The 6,000-nt window shown below is 44.5% G+C and overlaps 1 protein-coding gene across 1 annotated transcript in view; it reads right to left on the reverse strand.

Annotated features, from left to right (window-relative positions):
- FRMPD1 (FERM and PDZ domain containing 1) overlaps positions 1-3,819 on the reverse strand; it is a 143,120-nt gene extending 139,301 nt beyond the window's left edge. Inside the window, exon 1 of the mRNA XM_044265323.1 lies at positions 3,506-3,819. The gene's annotated coding sequence lies outside the window, so the exon portion shown is untranslated. The remainder of the gene's footprint in view (positions 1-3,505) is intronic.
- Positions 3,820-6,000: the final 2,181 nt, after the last annotated feature.

A 6,000-nucleotide genomic window follows, 5' to 3' on the forward strand; every position in this document is an offset into this window, starting at 1 on the left:
ATAACTCTTTTCTCTCCTTTCCCCCAGGAGTCAGGAGAGGACACCTCAGGGACTAATACCTCAGTGTCCCATAGCCCAGCGGGACGTGGGCATTCCCTACAGGAAACCCACCCCAGCCTCTCTCTGGCTGTGTGCCCCAGAGCTCTAGGTGCCGGAGAGTTGAAAGATCCAAGAACTGGTGACTCTAACCAGAGACAGTCAAGTCAATCTGTGGCAAGAACATAATGAATTTGTGCCCTGTGTGTTTTTTCTATTTTAAAGGAAATATTTTTTGTTCCTGATTCATTTTTTAAAAATAAATTTTGGGTTTATATTTTTCCAGCCAAGCTGAGGAGGAAAAGGAAAGCGTTTTGTCCATATTCAGACATGGTGGTGATAGAGGAAAAAGCTTTCTAGGGAGAGGTGTTTATGCTCCAATAGCCATTGGGCTTAAAATTCAGAACCCAGGCTCACTAGAATAATACGGGGTGGGGGGGACGGCTGTGCATGGATGGCCTGATCATAAAATTAATCATCCAAACCAGAATACTTTTCCAAATGAAACAAGGCAACATAAATGATTACACCAGCATAACAAGCATAAACTGGGACTGCTCAGGCAACCAGACATCACTTTGATCACCAGATGAGTCCCCAGCCTACCAATATCTCCTGTAGTCAAGAGAAGTCCTGATACCAAAAGAAGTCTCCATGGTTAACACTAAGATTAAATTCCCTTGTGTCCCTATAAGGATAAGTAGGTCCTTGAGTTTTATGACTATGGGAGCAGGCTTCTTTCTTCTTTCCATCTTCCCTCTTACTCAACAATCTCTCTAGCCATTTTAAGTACAGAGTCCTTTCACAAGTTCTGACTACCCAGGCTTGCCGCCACCTTAGCCCTGACGTCCTTAAATATTTTTTATTTATTTGACAGTCAGAGATCACAAGCAGGCAGAGAGGCAGGCAGAGAGAGATGGAGAAGCAGGCCCCCAGCAGCGACATCGTTAATCCAGAAAGTTCATCTGAAAATTATACGTCTCCTGAATTCTGTTAGTGGACCCTGGGCTGAATATATAAAATCCCACCAAGAGTGGGATTTCGGGGGCACCTGGGTGGCTCAGTGGGTTAAAGCCTCTGCCTTCGGCTCAGGTCATGGTCTCAGGGTCCTGGGATCGAGCCCCGCATCAGACTCTCTGCCTAGCTGGGAGCCTGCTTCCTCCTGTCTCTCTGCCTGCCTCTCTGCCAACTTGTGATCTCTGTCTGTCAAATAAATGAATAAAAATCTTAAAAAAAAAAAAAAGAGTAGGATTTTGAACTAGTTTTGTCTGGCCCTCCAAAACAGGATAGGGATCTTAAGGCAATCTGGGGGGCAATCTGGGGGGTCCTATCAGATAGAGGCAGCCCTTCTCATGGGGCCCCTCCAGAGCACAGAGTGTGCCATTGCCCAGCGCAGGGCCTGGTGTAGAGCGAGTTCTCAGACATGTTACGGAATGACCCAGCTGCTTCCTCAGATCCCTTTGCCCCAGGCTCTGGAGTGTCCTTGGTTTTCTTTTTCCTTCCTGTGCAGTAAGGGAGAATCTTGCCCATAATCTTTCATCTGCTGGCTGGACAGGGCTTCTGCCACCCGCCCTCAGGTACCAGCTAGCATCCTGCATTTCTCAGTACTGTGTTGAGCCAAGCAGGGTCTCCCCACAGACTCCAGGTACCAAGTGTGGGCTCAGGCTGAGTCTCTTGGGTTCCGTTCAGGTCAGGAACACTCAACAGAACCCATTACCTTCTCAGTCCAGGATGGATGCTGGAGACAGAGAATGTGAGTCACACATGACATTGAAATGCTGTATATGCACCAGGGGATGAGCAGTTAAAGGCAAAGGCTGCAGTGGAGCTGTCTGGGTTTGGGTTCTGACTCTACGACTCACCACCTGATTATCCTTGGGTGAATACTGGGGTGAATTCTCTCTCTGGACCTGAGTTTTTCATTTAGAAAATGGAAATACAAGCCTGCCTCAAAGGGTTGGTGTGAGAATTATAACTACAATTCTGATGATGATCATTATGATTTAGAACCATGCTTGGTACAGAACAAATACTTAATAAATTTAACTATTACTATTTGTGACTTTTGGCTCCTCTTCCCCAAAAGCCTAAAGCTTGGCCCTTTTCCCTTAATTCTGCCTGCATCTGACAGGTTTTCTCATCTCTCAGGAGGGGCTTTTCTTTGCTCTGGGCCCATCCCAATCCTGAGGGCCAAGAATGACTCATCTCCGCACTACCCCTTGGCTGGTGCCTTATCCACTAGGGTTCAAATCCAAAACCTTTAAGAGGTTAAGGGACCATCTACCTTCTCTGAACCCAACTGAATCATTATGTAAGTATTTCTCCAAGAAGGAAAGGAAACTGTTGGTCAACACAGAGGAAGAACCAGATTTGAAAGGAGTCATCTGAACCAGGAATCTGAGCATACCTTGTACCCACGTATTTCCAGTTCTCTCAGAGCCAAAGGCAGGAGTTCCCACACACCCCTCAGAAATGTGGATACCAGCGAACGGTCAGCAAAAAAGAATCTTCCCAGGAATTTTTCTGAATCATAATGTTATTTTCTTCTCTACTCATCCTAAGCTTTCCACTGAATACTAAATCTTCTTAACTACTAATTGTTGGTTATAAAGTATTTGTTCAATTAGGCAGATACATACTATAATTTTCCTTATACTTCCCAAGAAATCTTTAGTTATTGAAGCCACTACTATCCATTGAAGACAAATAAACTTCAAAATAAACTGGATTTTTTTTAATTTGGTTAAAGCAATTCTGAATTTCTGACTTGATAGCCTCACACTCCAAATAATCTCAATTCACCCACCTAACGTTTTCATTCAAAAAGACATGTTGCTGTCATGTCGGTCTGCCCCAACCATGTCCCTGATGGTATTCCTTGCATCACCTCTAACATTTACATTTTGGATAATTAAAAAAAATTTTTTTAATGATTTCATTTATTATTTGACACAGAGAGAGAGAGAGAGAGCGAGCAAGAGCGCAGAGGGAGCAGCAGGCACAGAGGGAGAAGCCAGTTCCCTGCTGAGCAAGGAGCCCCATGTGGGGCTCCATCCCAGGATCCTGGGATCATTACCTGAGCTGAAGGCAGAGGCTCAACCATCTGAGCCACTCAGGCACCCCAACATTTTGGGTAATTTCAATGCAAAGGAAATAATCAAAACTATTCACCAATAAACATTTAAAAAGTTCCCCAAATGTGGTCATTTGATTATTAAGCGAAAGTCACCACTGCTCTGCCACCCACCTTCACCCGGGTGAATTCCAAGAAATCCTTGGAATTTCTTCCTTTGGACAGATTTGAGTTAGATCCTCAAGAACACAATGGTGTGCTGTTGTGCCCCAGAGGTCTCTACTTGAGGGACAATTTAAACAAATCTCTGTACTAGCTTGCCTTCCTTTTGCTGAAGAATGCGGCTGGCCTGGAAGCAAAGGTTCAGTTGCCCTTATGCTCCTGGTACACACTCACCTGCTTCCTTCCACTCGTGTCCACTCCACACGCTGATCCCAGAACCCCAGAGCACCAATCCTGGAAGGGACTTTGGAGACCAGCTAATCCAAGCCTTCATTTTACAAACACAAACACTAGAGCCTACAAAGAGGAAGACACTTGGCTGAGGTCACACAGCTCATTAACGAAAGAGCTGGGACTCGAATTGCCAAACTGGAGATCCATCTCCCTGCAGTATCGTTCTTCTTCCCACTGGTTCTTGTGCTCTCTGCCCTAGTTGGCTTTCATGCATTCGCCCCACGTCCACACCCTCCTGGGAGGTGCCAGGAGCCTGTGAGGCTCACCCAGAGTAAACTAACCCAGCCCAGCTGGCCCCAGGCTCTTTACCTGCAGAGGAGCGAATGTCACGTGACTCCCTTGGAAACATATGCAGTGTGCAGGGACACGTGTGATGTTCAGGTGTATCCAACAATGTCTGCCAAGTTCGTCATGCTGAGAAACAAGCAGAACCTACAGGTCAATGTCTGATGCTTTTAAGTCCTTTTTTCTAGGCCTATAATTTCAGATTACCCTCCAACAAAAGCTTGGTATTGCCCCCCCCCCGCAAAACAATTTATTTAACAACAAAAATTTGTTCGGGAGCTACTTAGTGAATATTTCCCATTTGTGAGGCATTTTGCTATCAGGAATAAACAAACAGGAAAGCATGATTCGCATCCTTCTTCAGTGGAGGAGACAGGCACACACAGTGGCCAGATGCTGTGCTAAGTGCTTTGACTCTAGGATAGCATGTGCAAGTCTTGGAGAACACAGAAGCAGCAGCTAAGCAAGCAGAGGGGGGTTAGTGAAGACTTTTAAAAATGGTACTTTTGTTTTAGAAGAGTTTTAAGATTCATAGGGAAGTTGCAAAGATAATACAGAGGCTTCCTTTATATCCTTCACCCGGTTTCTCATCCTGTGAACACCTCTCACTGTGAAACGTTTCTTAAAACTGAGGAACCAACAACGTGGCACATGACTTCTAACTAAACTAGTAGAGACTTTTTTTATGGTTTAAGTCTTTTTATTTATGTATGTGTGTATTTGTTTATTAACATACAATGTATTAGTTGCTTCAGGGGTACAGGTCTGTGAATCATCAGTCTTACACAATTCACAGCACTCACCATAGCATACACCCTCCCCAGTGTCCATCACCCAGCCGCCCCATCCCTCCCCCACAACCCCCAGCAACCCTCAATTTGTTTCCTGAAGTTAAGTCTCTTATTGTTTGTCTCCCTCTCTGGTTTCATCTTGTTTTATTTTTTCCCTTCCCTTCTCCTATGATCCTCTGTCTTGTTCCTCAAATTCCTCATATCTGTGAGATCATACAATAATTGTCTTTCTCTGACTGACTTATTTCGCTTAGCATAATACCCTCTAGTTCCATCCACGACATTGCAAATGGCAAGGCTTCTCTTTTTATGGCTGCATAGTGTTCCATTTAAACTAGTAGAGACTTTTCTTTTAATGTGGCTCCTGGATAGTATAGACTTTCTGAAGGAGGTGACATCTGAGGTGATTTCTGAATGATGCTGAGAGTCACCCTGATGAAAAGAAAGGAATGATCATTTTTTTTTTTTTCAGAAAGAAAAACATATGCAAAGACCTAGAAGTAGGAGTTTGATGAATTCTGGGAACAGTCATTTGCAGTACGTGGAGGTGGAGGTGGGAAATTGGAGGTGGTGGGGGAGAAGACTAGAGGAAGAGCAAAGAAGAGGTACCATGTACGGGAAGAGGAGTGGAAAGCACTGAAGTTAGTGAAGAAGATGGGAATGAGTTCAGTAAAAGGCCTTCTAAATAGGGCCAAAGCATTTGTACTTTTTCCTGCGCGCCATGACGAATAATTAAGATATTTTGTCCAGGAGGCTGATAGTATAAAAATTATATTTGAAAAGTTTAGTTAGACTGCAGGGCAGAAAACACAGTTGCAGAGAGAAAGAAGGGCAGTTGGTGGGTGACCCAAGCAAATGGAGTGTTTGGAAGGGCTAAAAAGAATATATTGAATTTTAGAGATGGTAAGGAGACAGAATTGATAGAACTTGTTGGTTAATTAGATATAGAGCCAAGTGGAGAAGGCAGGCTCAAGAGTAACTTGGAGATTTCTGGCTTTGGCAGCAAGAGGGATTGGATGGTGATATCGTTCATTAGGCAACAGAGCACAGGAGTTAAGGTTGATTAAGCGGACAAGATGACTGGTTGCCCTGTGAACAGTGATGTATGAAGTACCCACGGGACATGCAAGGAAACGGTGAAGTCAATAGGCTGGTTGGGTATACGGGTCTGTGTTTCTGGAGAGAATTACAAGGTAGAGACACATGTGGTGAATCATTAGCTGAAGGATGGCAGCTGAAGCCAGATTAGACTGTCCATGAGAATAGAAGAGAGGAGGGTCCAGGAAAGAACCTTTAAGAAAGTGGTTGGGGCACCTGGATGACTCAGTCATTAAGCGTCTGCCTTCTGCTCAGGTCATG

Source organism: Neovison vison, chromosome 9, assembly GCF_020171115.1.
Source record: "Neovison vison isolate M4711 chromosome 9, ASM_NN_V1, whole genome shotgun sequence".
Lineage (NCBI taxonomy): Eukaryota > Metazoa > Chordata > Mammalia > Carnivora > Mustelidae > Neogale > Neogale vison.